Source organism: Agelaius phoeniceus, chromosome W, assembly GCF_051311805.1.
Source record: "Agelaius phoeniceus isolate bAgePho1 chromosome W, bAgePho1.hap1, whole genome shotgun sequence".
NCBI classification, from domain to species: Eukaryota; Metazoa; Chordata; class Aves; order Passeriformes; family Icteridae; genus Agelaius; species Agelaius phoeniceus.
In genome coordinates, this window is record NC_135301.1 from 753,419 (window position 1) to 774,823 (window position 21,405).

Below are 21,405 nucleotides of genomic sequence, written 5' to 3' on the forward strand. Positions count from 1 at the left end.
GGGCCACATCTTGGCTACCCTCATCTCCAGAGACAACTCAACCCCCTCCCCCCCAGGAGCCCCAACCCAGCACCCTGCTTTCATCCCCTCTGTGGGTCGTAGCCCTTGACTTATCTCTTGGACATATGGAAATCCCAGTCCATGTCAGGTGCGAAGGAAGGCCGCCTTGTCAGCTGGGAAGGTCCTGCTGGCACCGGGCCGTTGCCTCTTAGACAGCTATATCAAAGGAAACCAAACATCAATGCCTGATCCTGGCACCACATTGGCCAAAACCCCACAAGTCTGCTACTCACCCTTCTCCTAAGAAGGCCCGGCTCTTCGGGTCGCACGCTCCGGCCGCGCTCGGAGGCCGATGCCATCGTCGTGGGGTGCGCCTGGGTTAAGTGGACAGGAGGTGACGTGGCATTGCTGAAACCTGAGTGGACCCTCACTCCTCCTCCCTACTTCCCTGACTCACCGCAACTCCTCGGCGGTTCCTGACGGCTGCCCGGAACGTGGGGCTCGCGAGAGCGGCAAACCCGGTCCGTCGGCCCGTTGGGGATGGGAGCTTGGCATGCTCCGAGCAGATGGCCTAAGGCACAAAAATGAGAATGGAGACTTAGACTTGCCCCAGGAATTGAGACCTCAGCAACAAGAAAGGCTACTGCTCACCTTACCCTCTTGAACTTGACTGCTGAGATCCTGCTATACTTGCTAAAAATAAAGACAAAGAACAGCGCTGTAACAGGGTCACACTTGACACATCCCCTGCACAGACAAATGGTGACTGACCCGCTATGGGGAACCCCCTCACCCGGGATGGGGTGCTCTGCCATGGATGCATCTGCACCTGCAAGAGAGTTAGAACATATGTCAAACACCTGCAGGATGACTCAAAAGCTGCAAACACCTTATATCAATCTAGGAACAGCATCTAGAGTCCAAGTACACCCCACATGAAAAATTTCAACTCCCCAGGGCTTGTCCTATTACAAAAGGCTATGCAGCAGGGCAGAGCAGCTCCGGCACAAATATGTGCAGACACCCGTGACACAGGACAGACAGGACACAACAAACAATGGGCACACAACACAGACAGAAATCTCTTGGCAAAAAGGATTACTGCGAGCAACGAGAGCATGCCAAATGAGATGACTGAGGTGAGACTGATGGCAAGCTGATGTGGCTCAGAAAACACTGATGGAAGAAGATGCTAACTGAATGATTTATTCCAAGAACTGCAAAGATGGATGCCCGAGAATCAGACCGGTCAGAAGCCTCTACCGGTCCTCACATTCTTTCAAGTCCTAATCTGCCATAATGGATCCTGGCAGGGCATAGCTGTCCGTACAGCTCAGAACAAGACCTGAAAAGACATCTGACTGGATGCTTCCAAAGAGAGATGCAATTCTGATACATGTCTGAGCTCCCCAGGCAAAGGTTGTAAGGCATGGGTGCCAGGCCAAGAAATGCAGAGATCACAGACGATAAGAACAATGCCAAGGTTTCTGACAGTACCCTGAAAAGGCTAAGGTAAGAGACATGAGATACCCAAACAACACATAATGCACAATAGACAAGGGACACAATACACACCGGGACCGCTCTGCCCAGCGCACCTCAGCACTGGGATCAAAAGTGAGATTTTGCTTTTATGGGGCCTAAGGGGCCACTTCATGGACACCCCCCCACCTCCAAAGGGGACTCAAAAACCCGTCGCAGGATTTCCCAAACCAGCACCCTGCTTTCATCCCCCCTGGGGGTCGTAGCCCTCTACTTCTCTCTCAGACATCTGGGGATGCCGGTCTCAGGTGCAAAGAAAGGCCACCTCGTCAGCCGGGAAGGTCCTGCTGGCACCAGGCTGGTGTCTCTTCGACAGCTGTATTAAAGAAAACCAAACATCAATGCCTGATCGTGGCACCACATTGGCCAAAACCCCACAAGTCTGCTACTCACCGTGCTCCTAAGAACGCTCAGCTGCTTGGGCCGCACGCTTCGGGCACACTCAGAGACCGAGGCCGTCGCCACAGGGGACGCCTGGGTTAAGAGGAGATGAGGTGATTTGGCACGGCTGAAACCTGAGTGGACCCTCGCTCCTCCCCCCTACTTCCCTGACTCACCACAACTCTTGGGCAGCTGCCGAAGGCCACCCGGATGGCACCTTTAAATAGAAAAGTTTAGGGCTTCATCACCAAGTCCTGTAATGCATCCACAGGCTTCACATTTGCAGGAAACCCAGAGCATCGGCTGGCTGGTGACGGGGGCTTGGCATACTCCGAGTGGATTGCCTAAAGTACACAAACGAGAATGGAAGCTTAGAGCTGCACCAGAAATTGAGACCTGAGCAATAACAACTACTGCTCTCCACTGCTCACCTTGACTGCTGGTATCCACATTTACTTCCTAAAAAGAAAGACAAAGAACAGTGCTGTAACAGAGGCATCATTTACACTTCTGCTGCAGAGACAAACGGGGCCTCACCTGCACGGGGGAAACCCCTCACCCGGGATGGGGCCCTCTGGCACACATTTAATCCATCTGAATCTGAAAAAAAAGTTAGGACAAAACTCAAACTGTTGCAGGATAACTTAGGAGCTCCAGACGTCTTGTGTCCATCTACAAATCCCATCTAGAGTCCCACTACACCCCACATTACAAACTCCCAGGGACTTCTCCTACTGCACCAGGCTATGCGGCAGGGCAGAGCAGCTCCGGCACAAATGTGTGCAGACACCCGTGACACGGGACAGGACGTGACAGACAGGGGGGACACAACAGGAACAGAAATCTCCTGGCAAGGAAAGTGGCTGCAAGGACTCAGAGAATGCAAAAGGAGATGACCGAGGTGAGACTGATGGCAAACTGATGAGGCTCAGAGAACCCTGGAGGAAGATGCTGGCTGAAAGATTTATTCCAAGAACTGCAAAGATGGACACCCAGGAATCCTACGGTCAGAATCCTCTCCCTAACCTCGCATTCTTACAAAGCCTAATCCGTCATAACGGAGCACTGAGGAGCACGGCTGTCCATGCAGCTCAGAACAAGACCTGAAAAGCCACCTGACTGGATGCTTCCAAAGAGAGATGCAGTTCTGATGCCTGTCGGAGCTCCCGAGTCAAAAGGTCAATGGCCTGGGTACCAGGCCAAGGAATGCAGAGATTACAGATGCTAACAATGATGCCAGGGTTTCTGCTAGGCTCCTCAAAGGCCTAAGGTAAAAGACATGACACATCCAACCACACAGAACACACAATAGACAAATGACACAATACACACCAGGACTGCTCTGCCCTGCGCACCTCAGCACTGGGATCAAAAGTGAGACTTTGCTTTTATTTCCCCCCCAGGCCTAAGGGGCCGCTTCGTGGACACCCCCGTCTCCAAAGTGGACTCAAAAACCCCTCCCGGTGGGTCCCTGCCCTGCGCCCTGGTTTCATCCCCTCTGTGGGTCATGGCCCTCTACTTATCTCTCAGACATCTGGGGATGCCGGTCTGTGTCAGGTGCAAGGGAAGGCTGCCTCGACAGCTGGGAAGGTCCTGCTGGCACTGTTGTTCAACAACTTCCTGTTGTTTCTTCGTCTGCTCCAATAAAGAAAACAAAATATCAATGCATAACCTCAGCAGCACATTGGCCAAAACCCAACAATTCTGCCACTCACTCTTTTCCCAAGAATGCCCGGCTCCTGGGGCCGCACGCTTCAGCCGCACTCGGAGGCTGACGCCATCGTCGTGGGGCACGCCTGGGCTAAGAGGAGACGAGGGGATGTGGCGCTGCTGAAACCTGAGCGGAGCCTCGCTCCTCCTCCCTACCTCCCTGACTCACCGCAACTCCTCGGCCATTGCTGAAGGCTGCCCTGGTGACACCTTTAAACAGAAAAGGCAGAGGCTTCATCGCCGAGTCCTGGGATTCTTCCCCAGGGCTCGGGAGAGCGGCAAACCCGGCGCGTCGGCCGGTTGGTGACTGGGGCTTGGCCTACTCCGAGTGGATTGCCTGAAGCGCAGAAACAGGAACGGATGCTTAGAGCTGCACCGCAAAGTGAGACTGGAGCAATAACAACTGCTTCTGTACGCTACTCAATGCTCACCTTGCCCACCTCACCTTGACTGCTGATGTCCAGCTTTACTTCCTAAAAAGAAAAAGAACAGAGCTGTAACAGAGTCACACTTGACACTCTCCCTGCAGAGACAAACAGTGACTGACCTGCTCGGGGGAACCTCCTCACTCGGGATGGGTGGATGGATTTTGCCCTGGATTTTATCCTTCTGCGTCTGAAAGAAAGCGAGGACAAACGTCAAAGGGCTGCAGGATATCTTCACAGCTCCAAACATCTTCTGTCTATCTAGGAATATCATCTAGAGTCCGGCCACACCCCACAAACTGCGTGTCCCTGAGCCTTGTCCTGTTGCAGCAGCCTCTGCGGCAGGGCAGAGCAGCTCCGGCACAAACATGTGCAGACACCCGTGACACAGAACGTGACCAACGGGGGGACGTTAAACACGACACATTATGCTTGTGGTGAGGGCCTCGAGGGGAAAAGGCAAAAGGGACCCCAAAGACACAGTAGGTAACACGGTACACCCGACAACACGACGTGGACCGGAACTGCTCTGCCCTGCCCGCCTGCACGCTGCCATCAAATGTGGAGTCTCTCCCTTTAGCTGTCCTAAGAGGCCCCTTGGAGAAGATTGCTTTTCCCTCTGCTAATTTTTCAATCTGTCCCAGGAACTCCCAACCCGCTGCTCTCCCTTCTCCAGGCCGTGACCCAGACTTATCTTTTGGATGATCGGCGATGTGAATCCACGTTGCACCTGAAATGAGTCTGCCTCGGAGGGCCCCGTGATCGCCTGTTAGCCTCTCGGTCAGCTACAATAAAGAAAAACAAAACCAACGTATGAGTTCAGAGTTATGTGGGCCAAATCCCAGCAAGTCAGCTACTTGCCCTCTCCTGAGTGTGCCTGGCTCCTTCAGGCTCCACCTTCATCCTGATTCCAAGGCTGTGGCCTTTACTATTAGTGGCACCTGGGTTAGAGAAAAGCACAGTTAAATGGCATTCCTGTGGGTGCACTGGATGACCTTGTGTGAGGAAGACATGGGAATGCCTCTGCTATGCTTCTGAAAAGCCCTGCGTGGGGGGGCCCTCAAATAAACACCCTTTCTCACCCTGCTGCCTGCAAACCCCCCTGCCCCCCAATAACTCCTAACTGGACACCTGCTCACCCTCCCTCTCCCAGTCACAACCCTCAACTCACCTGAAGCCTCCATCTCAAACATCATTTTTGACACTGGGCAGATGCCTCCTGTGACATGATCAATCTGCTGAAAGAAGTGCTGTGCTTGACACAACCTGGGATCTCTGGAAGCTGTACACCTCCTAAAAACAATAAAAACACGAAATAAGAACAAAACCAGAAATTGCAAATGCACTTTATCACCCCTAAACACCAAATCTGAAATCGTCACCTTAAATACTCCCTGTATTCCATGCCATTTTCTTCACAGGATCTTCCAAGCCTCTATTGCTTTAGATGCCCAGAAACACCTGCTGAAAGCAAGCTGAGATAAGCTGAAAGAGGCTCTTCACTGAAATGACAGGAGAGCTCTCACCCCAGCACATCCCAGAGAGGGAATGAAACCCCTCAGCAAAGGCTGGGGTTAATATACCCCTGATGGTGCCCGCCTCCCATTCCCATGATGCCTGAGAAAAGGGAGAGGGCTAATCCCACCAAATATAAAAGCCCTCAGAGCGGCTGCAGCTGTTTGGCTCCTCTGACTCAAATTCAAAGGGAGTAAAGGCCTTGTTATAGAAGAAAGCTCTTCAGAAAAATAACAGCGCTTTCTTTTTTGACACAACTGCTTGGAGCAGAACAACAGAAAAATGGTAAGACATTAAAGCATTGTGTTTAGGTAGCATACCTAGATAAATTGGGTAATTTGCTGTTAACTTACATAATTATTCTGTGTTTAACAAAAGCCATCTAATAAATTAACACCCAAAACTCCAGCAGCCCAGCTGGCCCTACCAAATCTCTCTGTTGATACATGCAGTAAACAAAACCAAAATCCCAGGAAGACCTATCAGAAGTCTAGGAAAGAAACCTCTTGAAATTAATCCTACCTCAAATACAAACCAACCCGTCCAGAAAGTGAGCTTCACTCAAAAAACTATTTACACAGAGTTAATAAGACCAAGAAATAAAACAACACACCATCTACCACCAACGAATACAACAGTGAAGGAAAAAAACCCATGTTTTTTTCTTTTTTTTATTTCAACTAACTTCCTTTATTAGCTAGAACCAAAGATTTTGCCAGGGCTGTAACAACAACAACAACTTCTTTTTCTTCTTCTCCTTCTGAAATGTCCCTTCTCCTTCCCAAATTCCTTACAACTTCTGAGTTTCAATCCAAGCCAAAAGCAAAATCCGTGCACTTGTGAGTCCAGTGCTCCTGTCAGATTCTCTGTCTCACTCCACATCTTCTTACACTTTCAGTCTGAACGCTGTCCTGCCCTGATGAGTTTGACAGAAGCATTGGCACATGTTAAGAGAGCATTTCCCTCCCTGCCTCCCTCCCTCCCCAGAGCTGGTTTCCTTAGCGCATTTCAATCGATCCCGAGCCCGCAATGATGCGCGCTCACCTCAAGGCTCACAGCAAGCACGCAGCAGCTCAGGCTGATTTGGCTCCAGGGCTCTGTGGATAGCTGAGAAAACTCCCGATGAGCCTCTGTTCCAAGACATTGGAATGCAATTTCCCTGTGCATTTGGTGGCAGCTTTGGGTCCCTCTGGGGGACGGCACCCAGCGTGACCCCCGCCCCTCGCCCGCCCCCCACCGGCTCCTGCACCGCCGTGGGGCTCCCTCTCCTGGGCACCTTGGGCTGCCCCCAACGGCATCAGAGCCCCGAGCCCTCACCCCCCCTTTCCCTGACCCCCAAAGAAGGCTCCGAACGAGTCCGCCTGCCCTGGACAGCAGCGCAGCGCTTCCCCCAAGCCCTTCCCCAGATGATGAAATCTCCAAGTGATTCAATCTCTCCTAGGAAAATTCAGTCAAGGGTTTAATATCTGAAAGCTTTACTCTCAAGAAGAATCATTTAAATTTGCCATCCTTGACAGGAGTTGTGATTGTGAGACCAAGTAGAGGAAGTCATGCTGCAGAACAATAAAATGATTTAAATATGAACTGGTTCAAGCCTGAACTGACACTTTGAATGTTTCTGTCTCTCTGCTAAAAAAATTGGGTGTAAGAGAGGGGTTTAACTTTGTTCATTGCTAAATACACAGAAATCTAACATTGAAGTGCCTAGGCACAATACACACAGGTTAGAAAAATGGCGGTGGTACACATTGCATTCAGCTGCAGGCAGAAGGATTAGCTATCTCACACATACCCAATGTGCCTTCCAAGATATTCAATTGAACTTTGGACTCTGATTTCTAAGAACAGGAAAGTGAGGCAGATTAGGAAAGTGATGCCTGCCAGAAATGTAAAGCTAGCTTTGATACAGGTTTGGTGGTTTTGTGGTATTTTTTTCCCTCCTGCAATGCATGCCCAGGTAAAAGGTGTTCAATAGCAAAGTATGTGAGGCACACTAAAAGTCAAGGCAATTCACTTCTTTAGTGTGATGATCTTTCTTCATCTCTTAATAAAAGAAGCTCTCTCTGAATGGCTGCCAGATCTGATGAGATATGGTCAGCAAAAATGCCTAAAGCACGAGACCTGTTCTGGAAAGTGCTGCCCATGCACAGCTTTTGATTCTTGTCTTTGCACTGCTTGTGTTGTACTTTTTCTACTGTTTAGAAAGGTCTCGGCATCCAATATTGGTGGCAAGGTCCTTTTTGTGCAACAGGATGCTTTTTGTGGTTGTCAGTGCTTATTCAAGGTGATCTGTCCACAAGTTTGGGACATATTTTTAGAATCTCCTCTTTAATTGTGAGCATTTCCAGAGCATTTAACTCAAGTGATACTTCTTGTGTTAACAGCTGAACAATGTCTAGGAGAATACAGAAAACTATAAAATAATGGTAAATCACAAAAATATGATGCACAGAAAACCCTTATTAACAGATGCTGAAAATAAGAATGTAACCTTTGGTGGCTTGTTTTGAATTTGAATGAGTGCTCTTGTCATCTGCAGCAAAATATTCCTAACTGCTATGAGAATAACTGGCATTTATGGGCACTTAAATATGGTTCTTTACTATCTGTGTTTGCAGAAAATGGGCAGATCTTCCTGAGGTTAGCTGTTGGTATGCCACTTCTAGAGCAGATGGGGAAATAAAACACTGAAATCAAGTGATTTTAGCAATGAGAGAAGCTAAGGGACTATCAGTCCAAATGACAAGCTGGGGCTCACACCATTCTTTGTGTGTGCTTACAGGAGCTTTGGTTCTCTAGGAGTAAGAAAGAGTCTCTATGTTAAAATGTTTGCCTGCTATTGTTGATTAAAGAAACCCCAAAACTGCCACCCACACAGACTTCTGATCAAGAATGTCAGCAGAGTTTAAAGGCTGAACTCTTCATACTTTTAGGCCTGAGCAGTCACCACCTTCTAAACTGTGGTCTAGTTTATTTAGACTACTCAGTTTCTTTCCTTTTAAAATTGGAATTAAAATTTCATGCACCTTTGGCCTTTTGAACTAATATATATTTGTTGTTTTCATATCCTAAGATTATATTCTTCAATTGAAAAACTATCCTATCATATATGCACCTCAAATGAGACGACTTCACTGGAAACAATATATTATCATGAAAAGTATGCTTTTGTAGTGCTAAACAGTTTTCAGCTGGTTTATCACAAAAATCCCCTCAGACTGTTCAGAACAAGACTGAATTCAGGTAAAACTCTCATTTCATGTGACAATGCAAAGCTCATCTTAGCCAGTAAACAACAATACATTGCTTTGCTGTCAAAATGTAGCCATGAAGGACAGACCTGAGACTCAACTTTTGCACTTTTAAGTATTTTTAAAGCAAGGTGTGCAGCAGGGGGAAAGTTTAGAAAATCAGTAGAAAATGCACTGTTAGATAAAAGCCTTGCTAATTGCCTCCAGAGCCTCTGCGTGAACACAGCTATTTTGTATTCTGGTTGGAGAAGTTGTTGTGGAAAACTTCCAACATGCACTTGAAAAAATGTTGAAAAAGGATCATGTGTTCTGTGTTTTTTGTCAGCATTAAAAATAGCTGCAGTGCTGAAGGTGATCTGTGTAGCAGTGATGTAATTGTGAACCAAAGCTGACATTTTGGTGTCTTATCTGCACGTCTCAAAAGGCTCTAGTTGGAGAAAGTGCACTTTAATGTAATTTTGCTTCTGTTGTGGTTGGCCAGTGAGCTGTCTGTGTACATGCATGCTGATGTTTTAAATATAAATTTACATGTATTTGATGATGTAGAGATACACACACACAAATACACATAATTTAGGTCTGCAAACAAAATGATGCTGACAGACACATTTTTACATTGATTGTAAAATGTAAGGATGACCTTCTAAAATCTGTTTCCCTTTATATCTCCAGCTAAATAAGTATTCAGTGCTACCCAGTATAAAATGACATATGACAGCTACTTGCTTAATTATAATTTTTGCAACTACCTCTTGATTACCATACACAAAAAGGCTCGGTGATTAGTTTTGACTGATTAACTTCTGTTTATAAAAGACACAGAAAAAGACACATGGTGTTGGAGGATGAAATTCTGGTCCTTCAGAAAGATGAAGCCAAAGAACCTTCCCCAGCAAAAGAGGACAATCCTAAACCATGCCCTGCACAGTCACTCCCAGCAGATGTTGGCCAGCCTGGAAAGATCAGGCAGGCAAGGATAATCAGGAATTCTCCTGTCAGAGTTCCAGCTGGGAATGACTGGGTATGGTGTCAGTCATCTGTGCTCCTGAAACCGGTAGCTTTGTAAAAATAAGTATATAAACAGATCAATGAATAAATTCCCGGAACCTGGATCCCTTCTGAACAGCCCATCTTCAAAAGTATTACCCAGGGTCTCTGATAGCAACCAAGCCCTAACAGCTTTTCCCTGAGGATGTGGAGGTGCTCTGCAGGCTCTCCTCACATCACCAGCACAACTTTTTCCTCCTTGGTGCTGGTGGCTTGCCCCAGGTGCAAATGTGGTGAGAGAACACACAGTGGGAGACCTTGGGAAAGCACCCTAGGTGATATCCTGGCACAAGGGATGATACCTGACAAGATATTTGCCGTCCATAAATATTTAAGCAAGTACTGTAGGAAGGCGGCTTGGGGTTTCTTGCAATGTTCTATTTCCTTTAATTGTCAGTATCTCCTTATCAGCTGGTAGATGTGGTAGGTGTACTGTTATTGTCAAGAAAAACTGATCAAAATACGGGGGAATTTACATACAAATAAAAGCTGCTGGAAATGAACTCTAGTAATCCCAGTGCTCTGGTTTACCTCATCAAATTTCCTCTCCTCGCCAGTCTGAGCAGAGATGAAGAGATGTGGAATGGCATTCACACCTCCTTCAAGGCAGGAAGAAAAGCAGAGTGAATTCATCCCTTTTTCTCTTGGATGGAGCCACTTTTACCCAAGTCTGCAGCACCCAGGGAACAACTGCATTAAAAAAAAAAGACTTGTAAGAACAATGAAGAATTGGAAGGAAGGTTCAGCCACTGAAATGGAGGCCAGCCCACTGTGAAATGTCAGGGTTTATATTTTACTTTTCTTCCAGTAGCTGCTGCTTTTCTCTTGGGATATTTTTTCCCTTCTTTTTAATAAATTCTCTTCCCTGCCTCACTTGAGCCCTGGAGCTTTCTCTGGGGTTTTATTAAGTGGTACTGGAGAGGAAAAATACTTGGGGACATAACACCTCCACACCCCAGACCTTTCCCCTGTATTTGCACACCGGTACCTACCGTGGCCTAGACAGAGCTCTGGAGGGAGAATGGAGAAAATCCTCCCTTGCTGTAGCTGCTGGTGTGCAGGTAGAACTCTTTATCCAAAGTCTGCAGAATTCTGATGCTCTGCAGCAACATGCCAGGATCAGGCTTGGGTTAATGAAGCAATGAAACCAGCACTTAGCTTCCAAATTGATTTCCATGGAGACACCTACCCAGTAATAGTGTTTGGGCTTTTTTATTCAATAAAAGTTTGAGATATAAATATTCTCCATTTGCTTAATAGTTACAGTTGTAAAATATTTTAGGATAGCCTACCCGTCACCTGTCATTCAGCATCTCTATAAATGTCGTGAAAACATCATGGTGAAATAAAAACTTCTTATTTCCAGCCCACAAACCCTATTTCCACACACTCACAAAATCAAATCAGAGACAAAAAGGGGAGAGAAGGAGCTGGGGGGACGGGGAGCGGGAGGGATACAGTACAGCAGGCGACAATGCAGTACTTGCTACACAGTAGCAAAAGAAATGGGTACAAAATTTAGTCTGCTATAATGACAAGCTTCTCAGGACATTTGTTATGGACCAGCGTTGTCCAGTGCACTTCTGAAGGACCACTTGAAATCCAAATTCATTTTCATTGTTCTCCTGCAATTCCAGGCAGCGCTTGGATTTTCGGTTCTGGATAGGACCTCCCTGTAGAGATTGGGGCAAAAAGAAAAAGAAAAAGAAAAAGAGGGGTTTGTGTTAAACACTGACCTTGTTGCATTGCTCCTGCGGGGTAACAGAAGTTATAGAACATTCCAGTGTCCATCTACTGTGAAAACCTTTACAGTTAGAGACAAGGTGAGGATTTGCTGGATTTGGAATGAAGGTTCCTTTGTTGCAGGCTGGTTTAATCTCTGATGCAGTTTGCAATAGTCTCAATTGCCTGGTTTCCATTTCAGCAAATGGGATTTCTGGAATGGAGCTGTGTTTCTACCCATGCATTTTAACCATAAAAAAGCCAAAAGCTTTCCTGTTTGCTTGAGTTCCCTGATTTTGTGGTTCTGCTGCACTTCTGAACACCAAAATAAGGCAAAACACAGCCATGGTATGCTGCATAAATGATCAAATGCAAAAACTGTTTTTTCCTTGAATACTGAAATGTCTTTTATAATCTTTTCTTGCTAATTCTCAGTATTGATTCTGTTCAATTCCCAGCTTAATGCTGCCTTATTAAAGCCTTGCCTTCATTGTTGAGTTGCATCAAGCTTTAAATCTCTGCTATCGCACAAAAACCTATAGACCTCAATTACAATTAAATTGTCATGCAGGTGACATAAATTACATTTCCCCCTCTTGAAATCTATTTTCAGTTGGTTCTCTCCTCCTCTCTCCTGTCTAAGGAAGGCAACAGATAACGTGTACACATCAGGGTCTGGGAGGTTTCTGCCAAGATACATGGAGATAGAGTAGGGTAAATTGCACACAGGTCTGAAAGTGGCTTTCTCTAAAAAGGACCTTGGGCTTGTGTAGAGAATCACTGGCTGAATCTGTAAATCAAAGAAAGGATTTGGTGCAGATTAGTACACCTGAAGTATGGAAGGAGCAGAAGCATTCAAATCGCTTATAGGTACGATGGGAAAAAAGAGTTTCTGTAAAAAACCCAAACTGAATACCCAATTCCATGCAAAAGCCCACCACCTCATAGCTCTGTTCAAGTCTGTGTTGTCCCTTGTATTATAAAGTCATTACAAAGTGGAAGGACATTGGCACAAACCCCACAGAAAGGCTGTGTGCTGTTCCCCAGCCAGGGGCAGCTTGTGCCACTCAGGGCAGGTTCTGCTTCACGCACACAGGTGGCTCAGGGTCCCCTCCTATCCCACCAGTAATGCTTAGCGAGAACTTTCTCTGAGATGGGACTTCTAAAATACCATTTTGGACCTGGTTAATGAAATACAGAATTAGGTTTGAAAGCTCCACATTTTAAATATAGCTTTGGACAAGAGGGACATTTCTAGAATAATCCACAAAAATTTGAAACGTGTGGCTCCCATAAATCCTCCTGGTAGGCCTATGTGCAGCCTTGATAAAACTCCCACTGATTACTTTGCCAGACAGACAGGCTTGCAGAGGCATTTAATACACCTCCATAATGAAATGCTGAATGAACTGTATTTTCCCACTGCTGTGTAACTGTTATTGACATTTGTATTAATAACAGTAGTTACATTTGGCTGCCTGGTGGGAAAATAAACTCCAAACTATCCAAAAGTAATAACACTGCATGACATACAAGAAATTTGAAGAAACTAAGATGAAATTTTTTTCAGTTCTGTATTATATGCCATTTCTTGTCTTATCCTAGACATTCACACTTTATCCCTGCCCCTCCACCAATCTCATTCCCCCATTCCCTTTGTTACTTTGGCCTTCTAGAGATCACTGTAGTGAGGTTGATTTTTTTTTTCTCCAAGTTAATTTAATGAGCTCTGAACCAGATTATTCACATGTGAAACTCTGAGGTAATGGATATTTTCTCATTGTGAAAGGAACAGTTATCCTGTTTTCTTCCAGAATAACATTTCTATCCTTGATGAAAGCTGTAGAGTGTGGTTTTCCACTGGGGAGACTCAGGGTTGCATGGCACCCAGGCTCAGCTCTCTTGGCTTAAACTGGCAATTGGGAATTACACCTTACAAGTGTTTCTGCCTAAAGCCAAAATCAAGATGAACTTCCCTGTGTTCTCAGCTGATGCTGGAGGTGCTTGTGTCGCTGTTAGCTATGTAAAGCAGTTTTGCATCTTCCATTTATTGGTTGTCTCTCATCCGACTTCTGGTGCTTGAGACATTCTCAGCTCGGAACCTGCACTGGAAGCTGAGGAAAGTTGTCCCACTTTGTCTTGTTAGAAAACTGCCTTAGTTGGGGTCCATTATTTGCCTGATTTCTGGACTTGGGATATGACTCTGTGCATGGCACTCTTAGGCTTCTCCTGTCATTTCTAATTTACTGGCGTAAGAACAGGAACAGAATTCCCTCTCTCCATGTTTTTGTGAAGTACAGCACTTGGAGCTCTGTTAGGTAGAGGAAGGCACAGGGTTAAAACTTAAAGACTGCCATGAGGAGTTGGAATTTTTCTGCTTAATTCCCATTTGTGTCAGTGGTTAAGGGTTTCTTTCACTTGAATGGGCTGAAATGCCATGTGGATTTGGGGGCGGAGGAAGGAGGATGTTCACTGTGGAGACAACGTTTTTTCCTTTTTTCTAAATTTTGTAGAGCAGACCTAGGTGTTATAGTAAATGTGTTCATGAGAAACACTAATACAGGCAGCTACACAAACTAAGTGTAAACCATTCCTAAGGAAAAACAAAACAAACAAGCAACCAAAAAACCATATTTAAAGCCCCCTCACACTCCTTCACTCTCTCTGAAGTGCCCTCATGTAAAATCTGGCTTTTATTTAACAGAAACAAGGGAGTTGGGAGATAAAAAGCCAAGGAAGCTCTTTTTGATGTGGGGAAAGTGCTCTGCATTGGCTACTGAAAACCAGCCAGCTGAGTACATTGGAGCTGCTGTATGGAATACAAAGAGACACCAAAATTAAGTCGTGGTTCATGTGTGTGAATTGAGTATTGCAGGGAGCACAGATGCTTCTAGCAAGATGTGCTTTTTTTAACCACAAAAGGGAAATGTGAAGGCTCAAGCCCTGTGAGGAGCTAAGCTGTTCTGTTTCCAAGAGATGAGAGGCCTGTGCAGAGCCTCAGCCTTCAGCCTTCAGAGTGGGTGCAGTGCACACTTTACTCAGAGTCATTAAGAAAATTAAATCCTCCCCAAAGAGTTAGGCCCAAACATTCTGCAAGTGTTTTGAAAGCCAGTGGCTGCACTCTGCCCCGGGGGCTCTGGTGAAATCCAGCTGTGGTGAACGTGTGAGGACGGGGCTGCAGCACAGCTGGATGAGCACTCCCAGCTCACCTGCACAGCAGCTCTTCAGGGCACTGGGCAGATCATTTAAACCCCCACAGAGCCACTTGTTCTCCTCTGCACAGGGCCTTGAATGTGTCCTACAGCAATGGCCTGGGGTGCAGCAAGGAAGAAAGGCAGGATGAGCACGGCTGGCTCTCAGATCCACACAGACAGGGAGGAACAAGAGCAGTGCCTGGTTCAGCTCTGCCTCTGCTTTGGCTTTAGAACTGCTCTGAAGTACAGGGAGGAAGGTTTCTATACTCAATTCACACACATTACTTAAAATTTCCTGTTATTTTTCTACTTACTGTGTCTGTTTTCACCCCTTCATATGCCCAATCCAAGCCTGGGACAGTGGTACTGTCCTGTCAGCTCTGGACTGCTGACAGTGCACCTAATACAGGCTGCAAAGCCTGAACTAGTGAGCTGTGTAAGGATTAAAGCACACAAACTGAGTAACTCCAGGAAAAAAATGAGCAGGCAGGACTGAGGCATCAAAAGCTAACACTGTCTTGTGCTCCTCTAACTGGCCTGGCCTCCAAATTCCAGCATTCCTGAATGGTTTCTGCAGTCTGTTGCCATCATTAGCATTTGGAACCCTAAAGCCAAATGCAAGCAAAGGTGCCCTTTAAGTGAATTATTTTTTGCCTTTTTTTATAGTAAGCAGTTATCCAAACTTGTATAAAACTCTCATAATTGGATTTACTGCATGCTTGGCAAAAGGGTTTATTGTGTTACTACACTTCATGCTCACTGAAAGGAGAGATGCCCATCTGGGTTCCTTCCCCCATTCTAGGCAAGATCTCTACTTTCCAATTTAAAGGCAAAACTTGATAGCCTAGAGTAATGTCTTTAAGCATGAAACATTAAACATAATTCTGTAGACTGAAAGAAGTTTCAAGAGGCATTGTGGGCAATTGAACAGAATTAGGATTAAGAGCACTGATGATGAGAGACAGCTCAATGGCAGAAGGAGTCTCAAGAGGATAAATAAGCATCCAGGTCAACTCTTCTGTAAAAAATGGACTGAACGTGTCAGCACTAACAGGTTTGACTGGGAACTGCATGGTTTTTGCAAAGCAAATTGAAGCAATTCCTGTGAGAAACACAAATGTTCTCAGCTCCTGCTGGTACTCAGACACACAGAAGGCTGACTGGGTGATTTGTAAGTGTACTGTTAATGCTAACACTGTCCCAAGTCAACATCCTGTACACAGAGTGGAAAGCAACGCTTCTGACTTCCTTCAGAGTTACTGCACTTTCTGCATTTCTACTGGATGGAAGGGGGTTCCTTCCCAGTCCTTCACTAAAGCAGAATTTATCCAGTGCCATGGCATTTAAGGACACCATCTGCTGTGCCTGCAAACCCTTGCAGTACAAAGTTGTGCAAAGCAATCAGACAGTTTAGACAGGCTAGTTTTTGCTGAACTGTTCTATGGGATCTGTTTTGGTTTACTGGGGGTGGCAGATGCACAGGTACCAAACCTGATCACTCTGTAAGGCCCGGTCACTTGCAGAGAAGAAGGATGAGGGCTGGAGGTTGTCAGCATTACTGCAAATCAGACTGATGGCTGTTTTTAAGGACTTACTCTAAAGGGAACACTTTTCCTTTCAGAGTTTACACCTGCTTTTTGCTCATCATATTAAAGCTCCTGTTATTCTGCCTGAAAGAGAAAAAACATGCTCGCCTAAACCTGGATTTTTCAGAAAAAGGTCCTTAAAGGTTAATAAGTATATCCAGCCTCCTATCACATACACTGTATAGATCACTGCATTCTCCAGTCTATTAATTTTCTATGTGGACCTCAACCAGTGACCTCAAATATTTACATGTTCACTCTGCCTTTGAGGCAGAAACTCTAATCTTTGCTGTTGCTTTGATACATTTGAATCAAAGAATTATGGTGAGGTGTATGAGACAATCTCCACTTCAAACAGAACACTTGATCTCCTTGTGCATTTCCCAGGAATACTGGGCTACATTTTCAGTGACTCTTAGTACACCAAATTTAAACCTAAAGAAAATTACTCAAAAATTATACAAAAAATATATCTATTTTTTTCCTCCGTGTGATTCACCTCTGTATGGATGTGGAAGCAATAAAAAAATGTTCACAGGAAGAAGGGAATAATTTATCCCATCCAGTAATTTATGCATTTTCAGTATTGCCCATTTCTTAGAAATATTGGATGATGTTATTCAGTTTAAATTTTCTGCTTTTTAGCTGTATAAAGGACACAGATATATATATAACATAGAGGAAATGAATTAACTTCTTCTTGAATGCAAAGAAGTATGACAAATTTTCCAACTCTTTGTCTAACAGGTGTGCTGGAAGTAAAGCAGGCTCTTTAACATATCCTTTCCTGTTCAAATGTTTCATCAATTAACTTGAACTATTTTAATTCAAATATTTCTCACTCAAGTATACTGATAGCTGCCCTTACTCAAACACATGCTTCCTAATATATTTTAGATGAGTACTGTGAAAATGAGGTGCATTTAACTGCTTTTATGTATATGAAGTATCATATACAGCAGGTTTATATATTAAAAATATATTGTTATCTGTTCAGCTATTTGGATCTTTGTTTAAAGGGTAGCTAAGCACATGAGAATTTTTACAAGACTCACTTAAAATCTGAATTCATTTTTCCAGTACTAAACAAAACTAATTACGACGTACAATGTAAACTTAAGTAGTGCTATAGTAGGGATCAGCCAAACCATTTCTTAAGGGAAATGTAAACTCTTTCCCTCCTCCTGCACTCCAGTTCTGTTGTCAGGTAGCCACCCAAGCACTGGCATCCACTTGCTGGTACTCAGTGTGTAAACACTGTGAAACATCCTCTGACAGAGGGATCAGGCACACCATTCATCAGTTACACAGCTTCAATGTCTGCATCACAATTTTGTCTCATTCCTTTCCCAAGACATCTGAGTGTTCAGGTTTTACATGATCATAAATGCTACATTTTCCTAATGCTGCACTAAATTTTTAATACTGCAGCTGTGACAAATCAAATGAAGCAGCCTCATCTGCATGTCCAGAGCAGGATTTAATAACTAGACATCTGTGCAATCATTTTCTGTTTTCTTTACTCTAGACTGGATGGTCTGATTTGCTTACTCTCTCCAGGATGTAGAAATACACTATACTGTTAATTAAGGTTTTAAAATAAAAGCAATTAAACCTGGTACAAGGAAATGCAGCTTCATTCAGAGAATGTAATTGGAATAGAAAAGAAATTAGAGAGATGCAGCATAAAAATCAGAAATGGAACACGTGGATCTATACCTATCACTAACATTTCTCCACATATAAAAAAAATTATCACAGATTTATAACAGGTTGCAGTCCTGGTAATAGCAAGATTAAGAAAAATAATAACCTGAAAATAATTAAATTCAAGCCTTTACTGAAATACCAAGAAGCTCTTCAGGATATCACAGCTGGAAATGTGTTTCACTACAGAAAATTGGGATAAGACTACAAAACCAGAAGTTTTGGAGAAGAATACATGAGCCAGACTAAGATATTTTACAGAAAGTAAACATGAATTATTACTCAATCAGCAGTGGCCAGGAAATCTTCCTGACATGCTAGAAAAACACGCAGAAACAGCTATTCTAGGTGTATGATGAGATTTTTGTAATTAATTACTGAACACTGTCTCAGGGCTGGGGGGTGGCTGTGGCAGAGTGGAAAGCAGATTAAAAAGGGAATCCTTTATCCCTACATGGCCCTGATAATGATGGGAAATGCAGAACTTAGAGCTGCATGCATTGTTGGTTTTTATGGGGCAGCAAACCCAGATGATGCTGGGTTGTGTTGATGCTCTGAGAGCCAGGGTTGCCTAGCAAGCCGTTTGTGAAAAGGAAGGACTGGCTCCATGCCCTGCAGCTGAGGATGCTGTGCTGGGCTTTTCCGACCACAGCTGTCCTGAGCAACCCCTACCAGCACTCAGCAAGAACTGCCTGTTTGGGAACTTGAAGGAGTAAGCTGCAGAGATGCATGCTGATGGGGGATGATTCACAGATGGGTATTTCTGATTTTATTTTCCTCATCACTAAAGGGGATGATGTTCACACTTGTCTTTTGTGTCCTCCCTTGCCCTAATCTGCCTGCTTATGCTACTGGGCAGCACTCAGAAACCTCCATATGCAGAACCCACCACATTCAGGGCTCACTGGCTACTCTGTGCTCCAGCTCTGATACTCAAGCACTAAATTAGAACTTAAGATGTGTTTCTAAACTATGTCAGTTCACAGCAACAACTGCTACATTTTATACTCCCTCTAGTAGAAGAGTTGGATATAGGCAAATCCTGCATTTTAAACACTTCTGGAGTCATATGTGAGACTCAACCTATGGAAAATATCCAAAGTTAATGCTTTGCCCAATGTTTTCTGCAGGGTAATTCTTCTCTAACTAAACCCAGAATTCTTTCCTATCTTTTCATTTATTGTGCCATGCAACAGCTGCTTTTGTAGTGAAACAATACCTTGATACAACCAAGAAAAAACCAGGAGTGCTGGAGACATTTGCTTTATTTGTTTTAGCACTGCATTTTGTGAAACTCTCAGAAAAGTTACCTTTTTCATTCTGAGATTACATAAATTATTTCTGCAAACAACTCAGGCTTGATTTATCTGCTGTGATCTAGGCCTGCTTCAAGATGTTCAAAGTGTAAGACAGAGGAAGGCAACAAAGCTGTTTTGAAGTGCGATGGACTGTTCAGATGGTGGGGAATTACAAAATACAGTAACATGAAATAAAACCAGAACTTTGCTTAGTAGGGGAATGGACATCAGTGGGACCTGCCTTTAGCATTCCAAAGGATGCATACCTGTGAATAGCAGTGAGGAACTGGTGAACAAAGCTTCTAAGGAAAAAATAAGTGTTAGGTTAAAAATTTGCTACAGCTATTGGTGATTTATCAGAGTACAGGAAACCTGTTGAATTCCCTGTCTCAGACATCAGTGTTCAGTGACTGACTAGATGTTTCTGATGGTGGCTGAGTTAATTTTAAGAGTGCTGATAGCTCTTTTTAGGCATGCTGAGATGATCATTCAGACAAATCAAGCCTCAATCTTCTCCAAGAGAGCAAATCAGGGGTCAAGAAGGAAATCCTCCTCCTGGACTTACAGTGAATTGCTGGCTCACAACAGCTCATTTCTGTGAAACTGCAAGCACTGCCCATTGCCTGGGACAGTCTTCTGGATTAGGTAAATAATCCACTTCATTAATTTTGTGATCTGTGATGCAGCAAATTGTCTATTCCTAGGTTTTGCCTTCCTATTTGGTTTTAATAAAAGTAATATCACTGTGGTACACAGAATTACAGAAGTGTCCTTTTAGATCATTGAGTTCAACTATTAATTCAACACTATCAATTTCATAACCAAACCAAACCATGTCCCTAAGTGCCACTTTTAGGTGTCTTTTCAATATCCAGGAATGGGGACTGCACCACTTCCCTGGGCAGCCTATTCCCCTGCCTGACAACCCTTCCCTGATATCCAATCTAAACCTCCTCTGGCACAGCTCGAGGCCATTTCCTCTCCTCCTAGCTCTGAGAAAAGATACCAACACCCACCTGGCTACAGCCTCCCCTCACAAAGAGCAATGAGGGCCCCAGGAGCCTCCTTTTCTTCTGACTATACACCCCCTGCCACCATGGCATTTTTTGAAAAATCCTCTTTGCCCAGGATTTTCTCCTGGGAAGCTGAGAAGCCTCAGGGAGGAAGGAAAACAATAATTATCTGATGGCTGCTCCTGTGTTTGCTGCTTTGGAATGTGGCTTGGGCATTGTTTACCAACAGGTGAATGTTTGATTGGTTCCATGTGAATTGTTTTAATTTAATGGCCAATCATGGTCCAGCTGTGTTGAGGCTCTGAGGAGTCTCAAGTTTTTATTATTATTCATTCTTGTTAAGCCTTCTGATGTATCCTTTCTCTTTCTTTAGTATAGTTTTAGTATAGCATTCTAGAATAGAATAGAATAGAATAACAGCATAGCCTATCATAATAAATCAGCCCTCTGGGAACATGGAGTCAGATTTTCATCTCTCACCTCGTCCTGGGGACCCTCACAAACACCACATCCCCATCTCCCTCAGCCTCGTGCTCCAGACCTGTCACCAGCTCTGCTGCCCTGCTCTGGGCACCTCCCAGCATCTCCATGTCCTGCTGACAGTGAGGGGTCCAAACCTATACACATTCACATCCTGCAACTGCAGCTCATGCCTAGGAGCACCTCACTGCCTTGTTCTTTCTCTTTTTCTCTCCATGGATGAAAATATTGTCCTAATATAGCACAAGTGATGTGAGGAACACAACTTCACATTGCTATTTACCAGCCTTAGCATAGGTTATACCTAGGTACTCTTCTTCAGCCAGATAAATGAGAAACTCCTTTCAGCACAACTAGGAAACCCAAGATTTTTATCTCTTTCCCAGACATGTTAACAGACTTCCAAAGGTTTATGGGGTTTAGATGAGATTATTTGTGAGAAATAACTCCCTTGGAAAACAAAAATACTGAATGATGATTTTATTTCGTTTGTGTGGGTGTTGTATTTAATTAATCTAAGTTCTCTAATCTGAA

At 44.5% G+C, this 21,405-nt stretch overlaps 1 long non-coding RNA gene across 1 annotated transcript; it reads right to left on the reverse strand.

Moving 5' to 3' along the window:
* Window positions 1-366: 366 nt before the first annotated feature.
* On the reverse strand, window positions 367-1,834 carry LOC143696615 (uncharacterized). The gene is made up of 3 exons (XR_013186010.1): window positions 1,720-1,834; window positions 794-829; window positions 367-693 (listed from the first exon to the last, which is right to left on the reverse strand). It is a non-coding gene; the product is annotated as an uncharacterized LOC143696615 (long non-coding RNA).
* Between the last annotated feature and the right edge of the window lie 19,571 nt (window positions 1,835-21,405).